At 44.7% G+C, this 17,741-nt stretch overlaps 2 long non-coding RNA genes across 2 annotated transcripts in view; one reads left to right on the top strand and one right to left on the bottom strand.

Moving 5' to 3' along the window:
- The window catches only part of LOC146374380 (uncharacterized), a 108,333-nt gene extending 92,703 nt beyond the window's left edge, over nt 1-15,630 (top strand). Inside the window, exon 4 of the long non-coding RNA XR_014802292.1 lies at nt 14,503-15,630. This is a non-coding gene — a long non-coding RNA (uncharacterized LOC146374380). The remainder of the gene's footprint in view (nt 1-14,502) is intronic.
- LOC146374381 (uncharacterized) lies at nt 4,833-7,511 on the bottom strand. Its single transcript, XR_014802293.1, has 2 exons — nt 5,122-7,511; nt 4,833-5,034 (listed from the first exon to the last, which is right to left on the bottom strand). It is a non-coding gene; the product is annotated as an uncharacterized LOC146374381 (long non-coding RNA).
- Nucleotides 15,631-17,741: the final 2,111 nt, after the last annotated feature.

Raw genomic sequence — 17,741 nt, forward strand, 5'->3', positions numbered from 1 at the left:
GTGGAAATGATTGCCCGTACCTTCTGCCAAAGCACCGTAGGCCCTGCAGAGTAGAGAAAAGAAACATTTGGAAACTAAACGTAAAGGCAAATCGGTAAGTCATCGTGCTACCAGTGTCCTCGGACCTTTTTTTCCCTTTCTTTGCTTTCAGGCTGGTAATGTTGAGCAGTGTGGTTGCAGATTTTTCCTGTCGTGTTTACCGTTTGCTGTTTGCTGTGGTGAAACGGGCCTAATGCTACCTGTTGGCCCGCGAGGAATATCTGTTTACGCTGCATGATATTACAAAGTGCTAACGACATGCCACTTCCTCACCTCTCACTCCTTCACCTCTGTTGACCCCCCTGCCCCCTTTCCTTTCTTACACACACACACACACACACACACACACACACCACCTCTGTTGCTGGGTAGACTGGGCGTATAGCACCGCTGGGTTTGGCTGCCACTGCTGTTGTTCATTGCCGAACAATGCAGGTGGTGGCCTTTTGCTCGTTTTAGTTTGTCTCTGGCACGCACGCACACGCACGCCGGTGCGGCAGCGTTGGCTGGCAGGGTGCTGCGGCCCCCGCCGACCTCTTTGTTCGGCCAATCTCAAGGTGTCTTTCAGCTCGCTGGCAGAGACCCACTGACATACTTTAAGCAACTTGGCAACAGCTTCAAAGTCAGACATCACATTTAAATTCAGGCCGAGGGAAAAGAAGGAGAAGGAAGTTTAAATGTCTGAAAGTTAAAACTCATTCTGTTTTCTTCTGTTGGTGTTTGTGCTGCAGAACGACAACATTAGACAAGAATGTGTTCAAATGTGGGCTCCGCGTCATCTTAAAGTGCATCGCTGGGTTTTACCTGCAATCACATGTTTATGCTGTGAATTTGCTGGAAAACATTTGCAAAATTAAAAGCTGTACTTTTTTTTTTCTTTCCCAGAAATCAAAATTGTAAATATTTTGTCATTATTGTTTTTGTAATTCCAGCAAATGTCAAATAATAAATATCTGTGCCGCAATTCTGTATTCAGTTATTAAAACCTCTTTAATAGCATTTCTTAAGAACTTTTGTCTTTAATTGTATTAGTTTGAACTAATTCAGAAATTCAAGCTGGCATTGACTGATTTTTTGAAGAGAGCATTTTTCCTGCTGTTTAGAACATTTTCTGTTAGCAGCCACATGCGTGAATTTTTCCAGCCATCGCTCAGTGAAACGACTTTGTCAGAGTGGGACAGAGGAGCCGGCGTAACTACTGCAGGCGCATAATATGAGGTTCAAGTATCTTGCTGTGATGCAGTGCATTGTGGGCCTACAGTGAGTGACTGCAGTGTGTGCTGAGGCATAAATAAAGGTTTTATGATTGTTTTTGTGGGAAAATTATTTATAATTATTATTTCAGTTCTTTTTTTTCAATGTGGATTTTTTTTTTTTTTTTTGCATTAAACACAGCGATTAAATGTATTCTGTTAAAGGCTAAACTTTGCTCACTCGTGAATCATTTTTCCAGGCTGAAGCTGAATATTGGGCTCAGAGAGTATCACACTTGGAGCTATGAGTCGTGTTAATTGGTGGAATCGAGCTTTTCTTTTCTTTGCTGCCTTTCGAGCTGATTCCTGCTGCTCGGGGAAACAGTCGGACTTGTTGCACACACGCAGACAAATACGTTTGCCATAAGTCTAAAAGATTTCCATAATTAAAGCTGCTCATTTGTTCCGTGTCGCCACGCTGATGGATTCCCGAAGTCATCTGCTCGCAGCCCCAAACCCGTAGATCCGAACTTGTGTTAAGTGACACCACAAGCTTGTATCTACAGGTCTGCGTCTGTGCAGCTCCAACCACCCCAAGCAGGATCAGCGGCAAACGGCGGGGGCTGTGCACGGGCTCCCAAAAGCTTTAACTGTTTGTGTCACAGACACAGTCCCGGGGTTGAATTGTAGCTGAACTCTAACTTCTTACTCTAAATACATCGAATCACCGTTTAACTGTGCGACAAAACTCCTCACACGTCCTCCGAGCTGAAATGGTTTCTTTGTAGAAGAAGAAATGGGACTTTGAGAGGTTAACAGTAAGCCAACAAGGAGTCAATTAAAAGCAAAAATGTAATTACAGCTTGTGTGCATTTCAAATGTTAGCTTGCAGAAAACTCAGCAGGTTTCTTCAGTCAGCAGTCAATTAGCTGCGGTGTGGCCTTCCTGGTGTTAATGAAGAAGACGCTGGCCCAATTAGAGAATGCATACAGATGACAGTTGGTAATGCATGTTTTCTCACAAATGGCCATTACTTCTCATATGCTGACAGTTAAAAAAAAAAGCAGCAGGAAGCATTTTTAATTTCTTATCCCCCCCTCCAGAAAAATGTAAAATACTGCTTCAAGAACTGATTTAAATTTGATGTTTTTAACCATAAAAATTCCAAATTAGCTCACAAGAAACCCTTTAAATAACAGACTGTTTCTCTGCATCCGATTTTACAGAAATATACATTAGTAATTTGAAGAAATGTGTAAATATTTTTCTGTAGTTCCATACAGTAATCGTTTTCAGCTGTGTGTAAAATCATGGACGATGCCTTTTCGAGATTTCTTTTGTCACTGTTGATGTAATCGAGGTCATTTGGACATCTGCAGATGTGACCAGTCAGATTATGGGTTTGTTGGTCAGTGCTTTTCTTTGGCCATTTTGTGTGTGTGTGTGTGTGTGTGTGTGCACTGATGGATTCAGGTCTCATGTTGGAGACCTTTAGCAGCTGTGACATTGATGTCACTGTTGTGTATATACTGTAGTGTCAGGTGTGCACGTTCCTCTCTCTGCGTAGGAAAGCTCGAATGGCCAAACGCAGCGAGAAGTGCAACATTTCTGACTCCAAGGCGACTTTAAAAATCTGGTCAGCATTTGGGCAGAGGTGTGTGTGTGTGTGTGTGTGTGTGTGTGTGTGTGTGTGTGTGTGTGTGTGTGTGTGTGTGTGAGGGTCAATGAGAAGACAGGGGTTTGGAGAAGCTGTGGAGTAAGGCATGTTTATCTGCTTTGTATATAGAGACCGTATCTAAGATACAGAGTTGCACTGCCAAGACAGATGGGATGGAGTGATGTCACGAACAAATAAGATACGACTGTTTGAGCCCACGAGCAGCTTCCTTTTCCTGCTTCACATGTTTGTCGCCATTGAGCCCTGTTGGCCAGGTCTGCTTGCTCCCAGGTTGAGGTAGTAGGTTGTATAGTTGAGAATTACACCCCGGGAGATAACTGTACAACCTCCTAGCTTTCCCTGAGGTATGCACGGCACTCTGCACAGCTGGATCAATATAGTCCACTGTTATTATTTAACGGCGTGCTAAATCGAGATACCGCACACTCAACGTGGTCAATAACATTTCCCGACACTTTTTGGCCTGTTAGTGTGCGTGTGTGTGTGTGTGTGTGTGTTTGCACATCACGAGTTGGTCTGTGGCCTGTTCGGGGTCAGATACCCGTTTGCATTTTAATATTGTGACACATTAAATCTGGACCTTTGTGGAAAATATTTTGAAATGCCTCTTTCTGGTTTCATTGATGTTTCTTTTGGGTTCAATAAACTTCTTATTTTCTTATTTTGTCTCGCCAACTATCCAAAAGTCACAGAAAGTGTTCAGTAGTAAAAACTGAGAAACATTTTCTTCATTTATTCCCAAAATTGTTGCCAGTAATTTTCTGACATGTTTTGCTTGTGCTGCAGTGTATCGGATGTCCACAGCCGACGTGTGAATATCTCTTCCTGTATTTTTTTGCGTACTTCCGACTCCAGCTCTGTTTGTGTGCCAGCTGGCAGCGGAGATCTGTACTCTATGTTTGATGTGAAGGCAGCAGCGTTGGCCTGTGAGATCAGAAACGCTGCATTGTTGCGTGGCCGATAGGACTGACGTGCACCGAAGCGTCACCGGGTTTCCGTTCCGAGGCAACGGCGATAACCTCATTAGTGCTGATGACTGCGTGGAAGGAGGCCGGCTGCTTCGGTCTTGCTGTTTGTGCGGTGATGGATACGAAGGGGAGAAAAGCACGGGATTCAAACGGGAGCCCGCCACTGTAGCGTCCCAGTCCGCTCGCCATCAGTAACGTCTGCTGTCAGCCTCGACAATTATTGTCACAATATTTCCAATCGGCAGATGCAGACTGCTGCTGTCATTCTGTGTGACATGTGAAATATTGTGACAGTCAGGGAGGAACAGGAAATAAACTGATTGAAATGATTACTGCACAGCAAAACAGATATTTTCATGGTTCTGGGCTGGCTTCTCCAGCCTTGGAGTGGATCTGCAAAGAAGTCAAAAGAGGAATATTTGAACTCTAATCCTGAATGCAAACCGAGCAGCTCTTCCCTCTGCGGCTGTCTTCTAACCCTAGCTGACGTTTTGCCTCTTCTGCTTTGCTGCTGGCAGCAGTGAACCTGCTGGATTTACAGCGTCCAACACTCCCTCTTCAGCAGCAGTAACATGAGCGCACTGGCCTTCATATGTTATATACTGAGGCCTGGCACTCGTCTACAAGTGCATATGTTTACAGCAGAGGAGCATAAGGCTGCCCCCTGTTGGTTAACCCTGTGAAGGAGCCACCTCAGGTTAGAAGACTGCAATAATTTCATTTGTACAAATGCATGTGTGCTTTTACATTGACCATGTGTGCATACATCTGTGGGCAGTCCCAGGAGAAAGTTTTATTTACGTTTTCCATCTATTTTTTGCAGAATTTGACACTTTTAAAAATACATTTAAGAAGTCAAGAGTATATGTGCACCTTTTTAGTTGACCTGTTCTTGTCACGGGCTGCGACGGCAGACCGTGGCGTTGAAGAGAAAGTAGGGCCCAAACGCGAGACTCTAGTGAAGGACAGTGGATTTATTTATGGTGAGTGGACAGAAACGACAACTATATACAATTCAAGCACTGTGACTCCTGTGGCGATTCCTCTAAGAATCCCACACAGTGCACGTGTCCATAGCAGTGAAAAGGTGACAACTCCAAAAACCCGATTCCACTCCGTGATTTCCCCTCGTGACGACGTTCCTGACTCCCGACTCCTGGTGACACAAAAACATACACAGTTCAGCAGGCAGCCTTTAGTAGTGAAGCCGATCTCGACACACTAATCTACGGAGGTACTTAACAGGTTCGACTTAGTATAATCCCGCGCCGACTGGGGCTCCGCCACCTTCTTAAATAAGATGCCCCTCATGAAGCTATCAGCTGCAGCTGGTGAGAGCTAATGGGCGGCAGGTGCGGCAGTCCCCAGTGCGGGAACACTTCCGGGTCGCAGTCCCCTCAGCGACCCCAAAACATCCGGGAGCACACAGGGAGAAAGGACAAAAAAGGGAGAGAAAACCACCAAAACATAACATACGGAAAAACATATACAAGAAATACATGAGCTCTGGGTCATCAGACCCAGACCATGACAGTTCTAGTCAAGCCTTTATTTGTTATCAGGTTTGGTAAAAATAAAAAATAAAATCAAGATTAAAATCACGAAAACTCAGTTTCTACAAAAGCTTGTATGCTCTGTGAAATGAAAACAAGATCGATTGTGGGTCCTTTAATCATTTCAAGGCTAAATTTGCGTACAGAGTGTGCTTTGGCACTGTCTTGCTGAAATGAGCAAGACCTTCAGTGACAAAGAAACGCTGCAGATGTATCGCTCCACGGACTGTGTACGTCATTGAGCATGTGCGGTGCCTTCACACGTGAGCCTGCAGTGATGAGCTGGCTCACTGGCCACAGAATGCAGCATCTGTAATTTCCAAAGATGTTGTAATTAGTGAGACCACAGGGAGTTTTTCAGTAAATAAAGTGCTTCCATTTCTGAATCATATTTATTTATGTGTTTTCTATGCATGAGAGATTTCAAACTTGCATTTGTGGATGGTTTCTGAGTGAGCTGTGTTCACTGCTGAGTTCTGCTCATGAGCACGTTCATTATTGGTTTTCAGCATTTTCCTGTGCGTAATGTTATCTCACATCTTTACTGAGTTGGTGAGTAGTTTAGGAACATTTCACACAACGTTTAATGTTTGCATCTGCCTTTGCTGCAGAACGACTCTCGGCCAGCTTTGCTCTGGGTCAGTACGCCATCAGGTTACTGACATCACTCAGAAAAATCTCCTGACGGTGCTAATTACTGCAAAATGTTTATGCACTGTTTCCAGTTGAACATTGATGATTTTCACAGAAATCAGCACAGGTCAGACGTCCTCTTCCTGAACCTTTCTTTTTGCCATCCCCGTTGCCATAGCAACGACCTCCCGACCTCAGCTGCGATGGTCCGATGTGACAGGTGTCAGTCAAGCTCTCCGGCCGGGAGCGCGTCGTGCCCGTCGTCGCCCCGCCCAGCGGCCGTGTTTGTTTCAGGCTCTGCAGACCTGCTGCTGCAGGTTTGTTTGCAGTCCTGCTGCTTTCTTGTCGTGCGCGTGGGCTACAGCGTGACAGATCTGGGTCTCTCTTGACGTACCGCTTGGCTGGCCGGGTGCAGATTCCTGGCCGTTACCAGCAGATAATAAATACTTGGAGAGAGCGGAATGGGATGGGTAAATCGGTGGCACCTGAGCTGGATGCAAAGTTTCATTAGCCAGGTGGTTTATTATTTTGCCTTTTGCACATTTATCCACACGCGTGTGAAGTTTAACCATACTTGTATTTGAGCCTGCCTCAGCGTGCATGCGTGTGCGCCTTTGTCTGCCTGCTGCAGGCTCTCACCATCAAAGCAGGCTAATATTAGCACCTGACAGAAGACTGGCTCTATCTGGACACAAAGCAGGTGATAAATGAGGATTGCTGCATTGTGTGTGTGTGTTGCGCGTGCGCACGTACGCGAACGTGTCAACGGGGAGACTGTAAAATATGTAGCATGATTATTTTTCACAACGGCCGGCTTACAGAGGTGGATCGTGCTGCAGATCCAGATGCTCGGTTTTCTACTGCAGCTGCATTGAGAAGCAGCACGACGTGCCATCCGCCGGACGGGAGATTAGCCGGGCTGCAGACGCAGGCGGTCGATCGCTCGCAGAAGGAAAGCAAGAGGGCAGTGTGGTCTCGGGGATTTTTCTTTTCTTCCTTTTTTTCCTCTCTCCTTCCCAGCCTCTTCGGGCCCCGTCGCTGATTTGAGCCTGCAGCCAGTTGTAGGTCGCTGCTCTCCTTCGTTTCGCTCCATCTGTCCCTCCCCCCATCATCTCTCCTCTTTTTCTCCCTCCCTCCTCCCTCCCTCTCACTCTCTCTCCCTCTCTCTCCATACCAAAGCCTGGGGGAGCCAGTGGAGATTAAATGTAGCCTGTATAAGCCAAAGCACATCATGTAGCAATGTTTCTATGGCCCCTCTCTCTCTCTCTGAGAGGATAGTGTGAAAGAGGTCGGCTGGTGTGAGGCGCAGAATAAGACAGCAGACAGAAAGACTGGAAAAGTGGATTTTTGTTGGTTTTTCTTTGCATGCCAGCAAAAGAGTGGATTTGTTTTCTGTTTGGAAAATGGACAACAGCGAGGTGGGAGAAAAAAAGGAGAAAAGGACGACTTTCTCCTGCCCCTAACCCCCCCACCCCCCACCCCCACCCTGTCTGATACAGAGGAAAAGTGGGCCTCTGGCTGTAAGCGATTACAGCTGTGAGGCAAATTAATGGATGATCTCTCCCTCTCTTCTCGTTCTCCTTCGATCAGCACGGGCAGGAGAAAGAAAAAGACTGAGGGAGACTCTCTGGGAAGGAAGAGAAGGGAGAGGGAGGTATGCTTTTTCTTTTTCTCCTGTCTTCCCTCCTTTCCACCTCTGCATGTGATTGGAAAGAGAAAGCGGAGCGAGACAAGAGATCAGCAGGCACATTGGTTTTGTCCTTTAACTTGGGTGTGCGTGCACGTCCTCCCCCTTTGTCACCAACCTGCGCCCGAGACCTGCAGGTTTGGATACAAAGTAAGTAGAGGCTGTGTGTGTGTGTGTGTGTGTGTGTGTGTGTGTGTGTGTGCGCGCCCCCCCCCCCGCCCCTTTCTTGCCCCTCCTCACATCGGTGAGGCAGAAGCTGGCATGCTTCACTGGCTGCGAGCGCTGATTCTGAGGCTCAGCTCTCTTCTTTTACCTCCTTCTCTCGCTGCCTCTCTTTCCCTCCTCGCCTACCTGTCTTACCTAACCTTAACTATTGCATCCTTGCAGTGCTTTGTTTTCCTGGAAACGGTCTCAGCGACTGTCCTGACCGGACTGCGTGTGCGTGTGTGTGTGTGTGAGAGAGAGAGAGCAGCAAGAGCAAAGTGATAGAGGGAGAGGGAATGTGCACATGGTTCATTCCGGCTCAGTCCTACCACCCATCCTCATCTTTCTCGTCTCCGTGCCGCTCGCTATTTATTCCGCCTGAGCTCCAGCAGGACTGACCGGCCTCGGCTTTGTACCGCTCTCATCATTTTTTCTTCAAATAAAATGAAAGGAAATCTCTTTTTCTGAGCGTTACCGGAGCCTTGCTGGCGTGCTGTAAGTTTAAATCTGAGCTTTCTTTCTCTCTGTCTCCTCTTTCTTCCCCTCCCTGAGCAGGCAGTGAGCTCGGAGAGCAGCGAGCGATTGGGGCATCCTGGATCCAAAGGGGAGGGTGAGTCGATACCAACAAATTCTCTTCCTCTCCGCTCCCCATCTGTTTCCTACGCTTTAGACCACCATGGTAGCACGAAGGAACTGTAGAGCTTTGTCATCAGGCTTGTCTTTTTCCCTGCGCAGCCTCTCGGGAGGATTGGGAAGCTTGTGATGAACAGGGATGTGCACTTGTAAGCACTGAGCGGTCGCCAAACGATTTTTGTTGCACCAGGCAAAAGGCATGTCGGTCGGACGAGCATGCAAGTCATCGTGTGAGATGGACTGAGATGCTGCGCTGGTCTGGCGCAAATTTCAATGCTGAAGCCGATGCATCCACGCGGGGCTTTTGTCTTTTGCATCTCCTGCAAATAATGGTCAATAAAGGACAGAAGCAGACCTTTGCAGATCTTTGGACATACAGTACGGCAGCAGGCTCTGTACCTGATGGCAGGAGGCATTTTTCAAAGTGCTGTATTGTTCAGCCGAGGTGGGGGAGGGGGAGAGAGATAGTTGAGGGAGGGGGGCTGGCCAGTGTTGTGTCTGGCTGAGGCTTGCACTTGTTGTATGCTCACGAATGCATAGGGGGCTGTGGAGCTTGCAGCTAATGCATTGCCTCTGAGGCTGTGCGAGGCAGAGCTCACTCTGTATGCAGGAGACGCTCTGAGTCCTCATTTGACTTATAAGCAAGTCCAGCACACGGAGGTTATTCCCGCGCAGGAATACGAATGATTTCCGAGAGGGTTCAAAGCAGCTGTGCAACGAGGGAGAGGAGTTCGATTAGGATACGCGTCTTTCTCCATCCCTGAGACCCTAACTTGTGACGTTGTGCTTTCATGTCCACGGGTTAGGCTCTCGGGAGCTGAGAGAGATGCACAGGCAGCGCTATCTCCCGCACCTTCCTGCCTCCAACAATGGCGACCGAAGGGGGGGGGGGGGCATGGCGCAGTGAGCTAAGGCGTTAACCATGTCACACTTCACAGCTTGACTCACACCCCGGCATGATGTTGTTACCTGGAGTTTTCGCTCTTCCCGTCTGCCCGCTTTGCCGCCTCGCTTCTTCACAGCACATGAAATCAAGTAGAGCTGGTCAAATATCTGGGCTTTAGTTGATGGGAGTGTAGCATCGTGCACGCTTTATTGAAGTCATGTGACAGAGCTGAGGCCGCCTGAGCTAAAGGTGTGCAGAGGGGTGACAGGAAGCGATCATCTTGTCACAGCTGAGGCTCGATTCTCGCAGTATGGACCACAAGCACCATGTTGGACCGCATAGAAAAGCTTTACGCTAAAGTAACATGTTGATGAATCTCCGCAGGATTCTGTGTTTGAGTTTTCGTGTCACGTGGTCTGAAAAAGAGGGCCCACTCAGAGCTGTAATGGCTAATAATGACTAATACTTACTGTTAGTTACTAATTTTTTAAAAACAGCTTCAGGTGCAGCACTGAAGCTAACAATGCTCGCTAAAACCAATACATGTTCCTGCTAAAGCCAATAGGTGTTGCTGAGCAGCTTGTGATGGATGGTGCTAATGCCGTGGCGATGGTGTCAGTCTCGTCTTGTGCACAGTGATAAGTCTTGCAGCGCTTTTTTCCTGGATTTTGCAGCAGGCCTGGATACTTGCTCGGCTTCCGTGACTTGAGAGCAGCACAGAGGGATGTCGAGAGCGTGACTATGACAGCTCTGTACATGATGTGCTTGACCTCAGCAAACCCTCGCCAACATTAACGCTTATTCGCATGTGCCAACGCAAAGCAAAAGTGACCACGTGAAAACACTGGCAGGCGGCTAGCAGCCATCGCCGGGGCATTTCTAAACTACGATGATACCACCACCGACCGCGATCCATGAATGAACGGTGCAGCTGCTGAGTCGATTCTGATTGGACTCTGGTGTCTAGCTGCGACACTTTGTCATCGATAGTAACGAGGATCCTACCTGCTGACCTGGTCATAGGGGCACGTGGTGGCTCTTTTTGCACGAGCTTCATTTTTCACCCAGCTGCTGGTTAATGGGTGAGATCTGCACATCCACGCCACCCTGCAGATCGCTCTCGCGATACCCGTTTGCAGCACAGCAGCAGCTCTTTGACTACCTGATTCTTCGATATCTGCCTGAACTCCTACTCCACCGTGTTGTGGCATTATTGGAGCGTAGCAGGGTATCGATGATAAGTTATCTCCATGGATACTTCCCTTCATGCAGAAAGTTCAGTGCTAGATTTGTGCATTTCATATTTTAGCAAGGTAATTAGCAGGGTCGAAGTATGGTGGTGACCCTAATGCTGAACTCATTTTCATTAGTAAATGCTTCAGTGTAACGGTTTCCACTTCACTTGTGTTTCTTGCATTGACAGTTATGTGGTATAATGTACCAATGTGTTGAGCTTCACCCTCTCAGTGCTTTGCCTCCGATCAGAAGAAGCTTTCATCGTGTTGTTGATGAACCAACATGGACTGTAGCTTGAACCCTGCTGTCTTATGTAACGCCTCTGTGAGCCCCGTCTCTTCTTCTACATTCTCTCTGCCTCCAAATCGCTTTTGATTCGCTCAGCTCAGTGAGCGCACACTAACCTGGAGCAAGTTAGCGCCTAGCCGCTAAGCTCCAAAGGAGCCGCAGGCTTGCGCCGTCCATTGTTCGGCTCCTCTGCACACTGTCTGTACACTGTGTCCCCAAAGCTGAGCCAGACATGGAGGACAGACACTTACAGTGTGACTGCTGGGCACGTACCAGCTACGATAAGCTGCTCCATCACCCAGATTATGTTAGGATCTTTATACAAAATGTGTTTCTGTGCACGCTTTTCCACAGCAGAGTCTGGAGTGGTGGTCTGGAATAACGTGTGCCTTGCAAAGCTGCTGCACCACACAATCCCTGGGATTTACTCTAGTCTAGTTTTAGTCTTCAGACTTGCAAAATTCAGCCTGGAATGGCAACAGTTGATTGTAATCCTGTTTAATGTGGACGAACTTTCCGTTAAGACGGACTGCTGAAGGCCGACCCTGGTGTGGGTTTGTGAGGACGGTCCGTTGGTTATGCCTAAACCCTCTCATGAAAATCGAGTCAGCTTATTTCAGAGTAAAAGTGAGAAAGCTCGATCGGCACGCTGTGAAAATGCATCGACGTAGGCGACAGACGGCTGGTGATGAGCCTCTTTGTGGCAGCGGGGATGGTTTCCCTCTGCATCAGCCTCGCTCGCCAATCTGCAGCTTTTTTTCTGCCACTCCCTTCGACACACAGCCGCTCTCTGCTGCAGGCGGGAGAAGCTCATTCATCAATAACCAGTGTGCTTCCTACACTATCTGTCAACACGTCTGTAATGTGATGTGTGTGTGTGTTCCCCATACTGCAGAGGGGATCGCTGCCCCTTCCAAGTCTGTCGGTGAAACAAGATGGCGTCGCAGCTCCACGTGGGTCCTCTCGTGCCGGCCAATGCTCGCTACCCACGGCATCTGAGAGCAGCAGAGGGCATTTTTTTGTTTTTTTCTAACTGTTGCACACCTGGGGCCGATTTTCTCGCCGCGTAGCTGGAATTGCTGAGGCTCTCCTCGGCTCTGCAGCTTGGCCAAAGATTTAGAATTTGGGGCACGTCCAGAGCTTTCATTGTTTCTCTCATTTCTGTTCGCCCGGTCTGGGCACCGACTGCCAAACTGTACGCTGTTTTGTCTGCCATCTGGGCGGCTTTGAAATGCGCTGGTGGGATGGACCGGTGCATTTTCAGCATCACTTGTCGTTTGTCTGGGTGTGTTGGTGCGCAAGCCTGTGTGAACGAGGCAAGTTTAGAGGAGCTTTACGCACAGCCGCATTACAGCAGCAGATTAACCAGACTACAGACTAACGAACCTCATTAATCTGAGAGTCGCCCACAGTATGTCAACAGTCACACACACACGCAGGCGTACGTCTGTGCATTAAAAAGCTCCTCCAATAAAGAGCCAGGTAGTGACGAGCGGCAGCAGAGCTCATCTGTGCCGTCCTGCTGCAGGTCACTTTGCATTTAAAGAAAGGCTGGAAATCCCCCGATGAGTCAATGTGTAACCCTCCTGTGCATCATCATCATCTTCGTGTGTTTTTGGTGGTTTTTGTACGTTTAAAGGAAAACATGCTGAAGCACACGAACCAGAAAGCTGTGCTCATCATTTCTTTTTGTTAACATATTTATTTCAATTGGTCGGGGAGATGATATCAGAAACATATTTGGTGGTGGGAGAGCGATGCATCAGCTGGATCTGGATGAGATCAAGTCTGTGACACAATTTGAGGCTTTTGCTTCTATGAATCAGTGCAGCCTCCTGTTACAACATAACAGTGATTATGAGCTTTGTTTATAACGGTAAAAATGACTTGTCCTGTATTTCAGTCTTTCCTCTGAAGCTGGAGTCGATAGAAGTCGTAAAAACTCTTTCTGTTTGAGCGATAATGTGAAAATCTTTTCAGAATGTTATTAAAGCAGAAGCTTTTATTTTCTAAACACTAACAAGTATCAGAACGGACATGCAGTACAGAAGCATTTTATTGATTAAGATAAACTGAACAGTCACGCTGTAAACACTGAATCGTTTCATTCTTCCTTTTAAAGCAGAAAATCCTGCAGGATCTGCAGTGGATGTGGATCTGCAGGATCCACGTGTGCGCCGACCTGGAGGAGGCACCTTCGACTTTCTGTTCAAACTGAACAGGTGTCCTCTGACGTGTGTTCATGAAGAACGTTCAGAGCCGCGAGCCTTCTTTGGCGCCTATTACCTTAAATGTGAAATAGAAGGCGCGATTTAAAGCTTAAAACTCTGTCCCAATACTGGAGCTGTCTGAGGTGCAATAAACTTCCATCTAATTCCTGTCTCAGTGAACTGTCTTGGTATTGTAGCTTCATGCTGCTCTGTTCATCTGTGGTGGCTGTGATGCTTTTGTTGTAGCCTTCACAATGTGCTTCTAGTGGAAACGGAGCGAAGAGCAGAATTTGTATCGTGTGTGAAGTTCCTGTTAGATCATTTAACAAAGCCGGCGCTCGCTATAACCGACACGATACTGAAATATGCTGCATCTCAGATTTAAGCCAAGCTACTGAACAGCACTGCAGCTCGACATACTGTACAGAGCCTGTTACGACCTGCCCAGCAGTCTCGTGTGACTCAATTCACCATTTTTTCTCCAAACCCAGTTTTCTGACTGGTTAATGTGCTCCATTAATCCACACACACGTGTGTTTTTGGATATTTTCAGATGATCCAGTTGTGCTGTTTTTAGACTATTTGTCACAAGTTGTTTTATATTATATTCTGATGTAAACCTAGATTCACCCTCCTGTGTTATCTCAGTTTGTGGAATTATTTGTTTATTTCAAACCGACTGTGGTGAATCTGGACGCCACGTTTGTTCATACAGATACTTCAATTTCTTCTGAATAAATATAGAACTTTTTCTCTTCCTTCTGATGTGTCCTATGTGTCTAAATAAAACCTCACTGCTGTCATTTCACGTGACTGTCAATTCTTTCAACTCTTACACTTATTAATAGAAGCTCTGTGTGAAGCGTGAGATTCGGCCGTCTAACGTGTTTTTATTTCATCTTTGGAAGTATTTTTATACTCTATTAAAGCTCCTACTGTTGTTTTTGTTTCTGTGAGTTACGGAGACGTGTTACAGGATCTCCTTAAAAACAATAAATTAAAAAAGACAGCTGACGAGGACGATGTCAGTCTTCTTTCAGCTCTGTCCATATGTCTTTAAATAAGAGATTTTTATATTGTTGTGAAACATGAGTCTTTTTCTGACTGGACCTACATTAATGTTTGCATGATTTATTAAAAGTGTGCAGATATCAATAAGTGTTTCTTTGGTTTTTTTGTTGCTTTTAGAGGAAAATCAGCACATTCTTGGTTTCAGTGGTTGTGTTTTACAGGCTGTGCTCGGGCTTCGTTGTGTAACAGCTTTTAAATGACTTTGTCTCTCTCTCTCTTGCAGCCTTTTAGACCAGGTCAGGACATGTCGGGGAACAGTTCATGAACGTGAGACTCATATAACAACCAGCTGCCCACACGCTGTGTAGACATCTTTGTTTTATAGCTTATAGTTTGACCAGGACATGCGTGTGATCTGTGACAGTAGGAGCTGCTTTTTAATGCTTCACATGTCTCTGTAATGTAAACATGTAAATAAAGTCTTAATGAAATGTCCTTGTTTTCTGTTCTTTGACGAAATGTACCAACATTTTAACATTTATGGGAAATGAAGAATGCTAACACAGATATGCTAGTGTTAGCTAACGGTGTTTCTTATTCATATATGAAACTTGTTCACTGTGTTGGGCGATTTCTAGTTTTCTGCTTCAAACTTCAGTATAATTGTTGGCATGCAAACACTAGCATGCAGTGTTTTGTGAGCAGTGCAGTGTTTAAGATATCAGTGCTAACGTACCCCAGTATCTTTGGTCACATGTCAACATGGTTAACAGTCCAACACCACACGTGGTGAATTTTTATACACTTTGAAAAAATGTTTAAGCACAATGCAACACAGTATCTTTAAGTGGTACGGCTAAAACTGTGATATATGCAGTGTACCAGTACCTCCAACCTAACAGTAACAATATTCTCAAAAAATATACTATTAAATTTGATACATAGGTCACAGGAGAATCCTCACGTTCCACCGGTCCATGCAGCACCGTTCATTCTACCTCATCCTGCCTCCCCATCCTTACTGATTCACCACATTTCCAAGAAGTACTTTGAACACCCCGAGAGTTGTGTCTGGACTTGTTACTTCCACATAGCTGTTGGTTTAATATTGGACGGTGATAACGAGGCGGATTATGGACACATAAAGCTTCTTTTGCAGAAGGATTAGTGAGTGCGAAGATGGTATGAGAGTACACGGGGCCTGTACCTTCTCCAGAGTTCATCCTATGGTTGGTGAAATCAGATCATAGCTATAGCTTCACACACACACACATACAGGGAAGATGATGCTGTAAATAATAATGTATTTTTTGGGAAAATCAAACAATATCAATTTGGAATAAAGGAACATTTTTTTTGTGTTCATTGAAATAATCTTTGAATAAAGTGACGCACTAATGGATCGTTCAAAGCTGTCGTCTTCTTTTTATTTTCACTTCTTAAAGAAACATCACATTTGTAACTACACATTTTTCTCAGTGAGCTGAATGCTAGAGTCAGCCAATAATAATGAATCATGTCAGTTTCTGCTCACAGTTATCAGGTAAGTTCATCAGGATTGACTTTAGTGGCTTTCTTTACATGCAGAGTCATTTAAAGAATGAGTATCTAACAAACACGCACTGTGTTAAACCTGCGGGCACATATTTGGATGTATTTCACTGTTTCCACACTTGGATGTCCCGAGCCTCTCACCTCCACGTGAGTCCATCTAACACTCGTCCTGTGATTTGCCATGAAACGCTTGAATTATAGAAAACAAACAGCAGAGTGGAAATTCGTTGTAAAACATGATTTTTAACAGGATATTTTGACGTTTGGTCAGAGTCGTGCTTATTTTCCAAAACTGACACTTGAGACTCAATTTCTGCATTTTTTTAATGTAAAATGAGGAAAAATCAAATACAGATTACCATCTAATCAAATGTATTTCTTTTGGTATTGATTCTAATGTCTTAATGATTCAAAGATGATTAGGACTGTTGCACCAAAGAAGCTGATTAAGTCTGTTTGTCAGCTGTGACCACTGGAACAAATATGAGGAGGCACAGCGAGCATCCCCACAGCCCAAAGCCGAATACCTTATTTGACATGATATTTTCTGGTCACCCGGTTCGCTGTCTCTCGCTCTGCCTCCATCTCTCGCACGCTCTGCCTGTAAATCCACGCACAGATTTGGCTCACACACACTGGAGCTCTCTGCAGCCGAAAGTAGGCCAAAAGGCATCTGAGGACAGGGCGAGGGAGAGACGGGGCGAGGGAGGGATCATTACATGAGGGAGGATATGAGTCTGTCGTTCGTGCACCTTTCAGTCCCGTTCATTTTTAGTTGCTTCGGATCAGATTATGTAATATATTCAAAAATCTTTTTGTTATAAATACTCTACAGACGGTTATTATTTCACTTAAATCAATAGTTTTTACTTTAATTCCAACAGTTTGATAACAATTCATTGTGTGGCAAGAAAATTCCCCACAATATATCTGAATAAAAATAACTGAATAAAACACAAAATCTAAAACATTCAAACCATACAAACTAGGATATGACAGCATTCAGTTTTTAATTATCGTGCAAATCACAACAGCTGCTTCGAGGGCCTTTATACTGTAATACAAAGACAATACAATATTAAAAGTAATAAAATGCATTCGATTACATTATTATTATTTCATTATATATTATTACTATATTATTCTATTCATTATATTTGTTTTTGTTGTTTGTTTTAATTGTAAAGTAAAACAGTAGTGATGTGTGCGTCCTTTTTGTATTAACTTCTGTTATTATAAAATTAAAACTCTTTTTATTTGTCATCAGACATTCTGCTGCTGGACAAAAGTCAAAAATCATCTACATACATATTTGTGCTTTTTCTTATTGTTCAAGCTCAGTAACATTTATTGCAGCATCAAGGCTTTATTCTTTATGTGTTTTAATTTCAGGGAACAAAGAATCTGGAAACATCTGTTGAGTGCCGTCTGTTTGTTTCACACAGGCTCAAACAGGTCAAATGAACAGAGCAGCTTAAAATGCTCAGGTTTGATCATTTCACTGTTTTGTTTTTTTTGATGTTCACAGTTTTCCTGCATTAACTCTGATTTGTTACAATAAAAATTTACAGGAGAAAAAAACATGAATTGTGTCTAATTATCAGGTCAAAAAGCTTTAAGCCTTTATTAAAATAGTCTTAATTTTTAAATCTTAAGATTAACATTTTTATAAATATTAAATCATTTTCAACAAATTCAATATTCTTAAAAAGAAAGAAAGAAAAACTGCTGAATTGTGCAGCATCAAACTTTGTTGTATAAATTTATGTCTTAATTGATTAAACTGTGCCAAGTGTTACATTATCAAGTTATTCATAATTCTCAGATTTTTGTTATGATCTAGTGATCATAATGTCCTCTTCTGAGAACTAATTTCTGTTTCACTTAATTACCTTTCCATATTTAACATTTCATATTCCTTCATGAACAGAAATGTTAAATATAATTTGTTTTTTTATATGGGAATTT

Source organism: Perissodus microlepis, chromosome 14, assembly GCF_051167445.1.
Source record: "Perissodus microlepis isolate ML-2025 ecotype Zambia chromosome 14, ASM5116744v1, whole genome shotgun sequence".
In the NCBI taxonomy this organism is placed as follows: Eukaryota; Metazoa; Chordata; class Actinopteri; order Cichliformes; family Cichlidae; genus Perissodus; species Perissodus microlepis.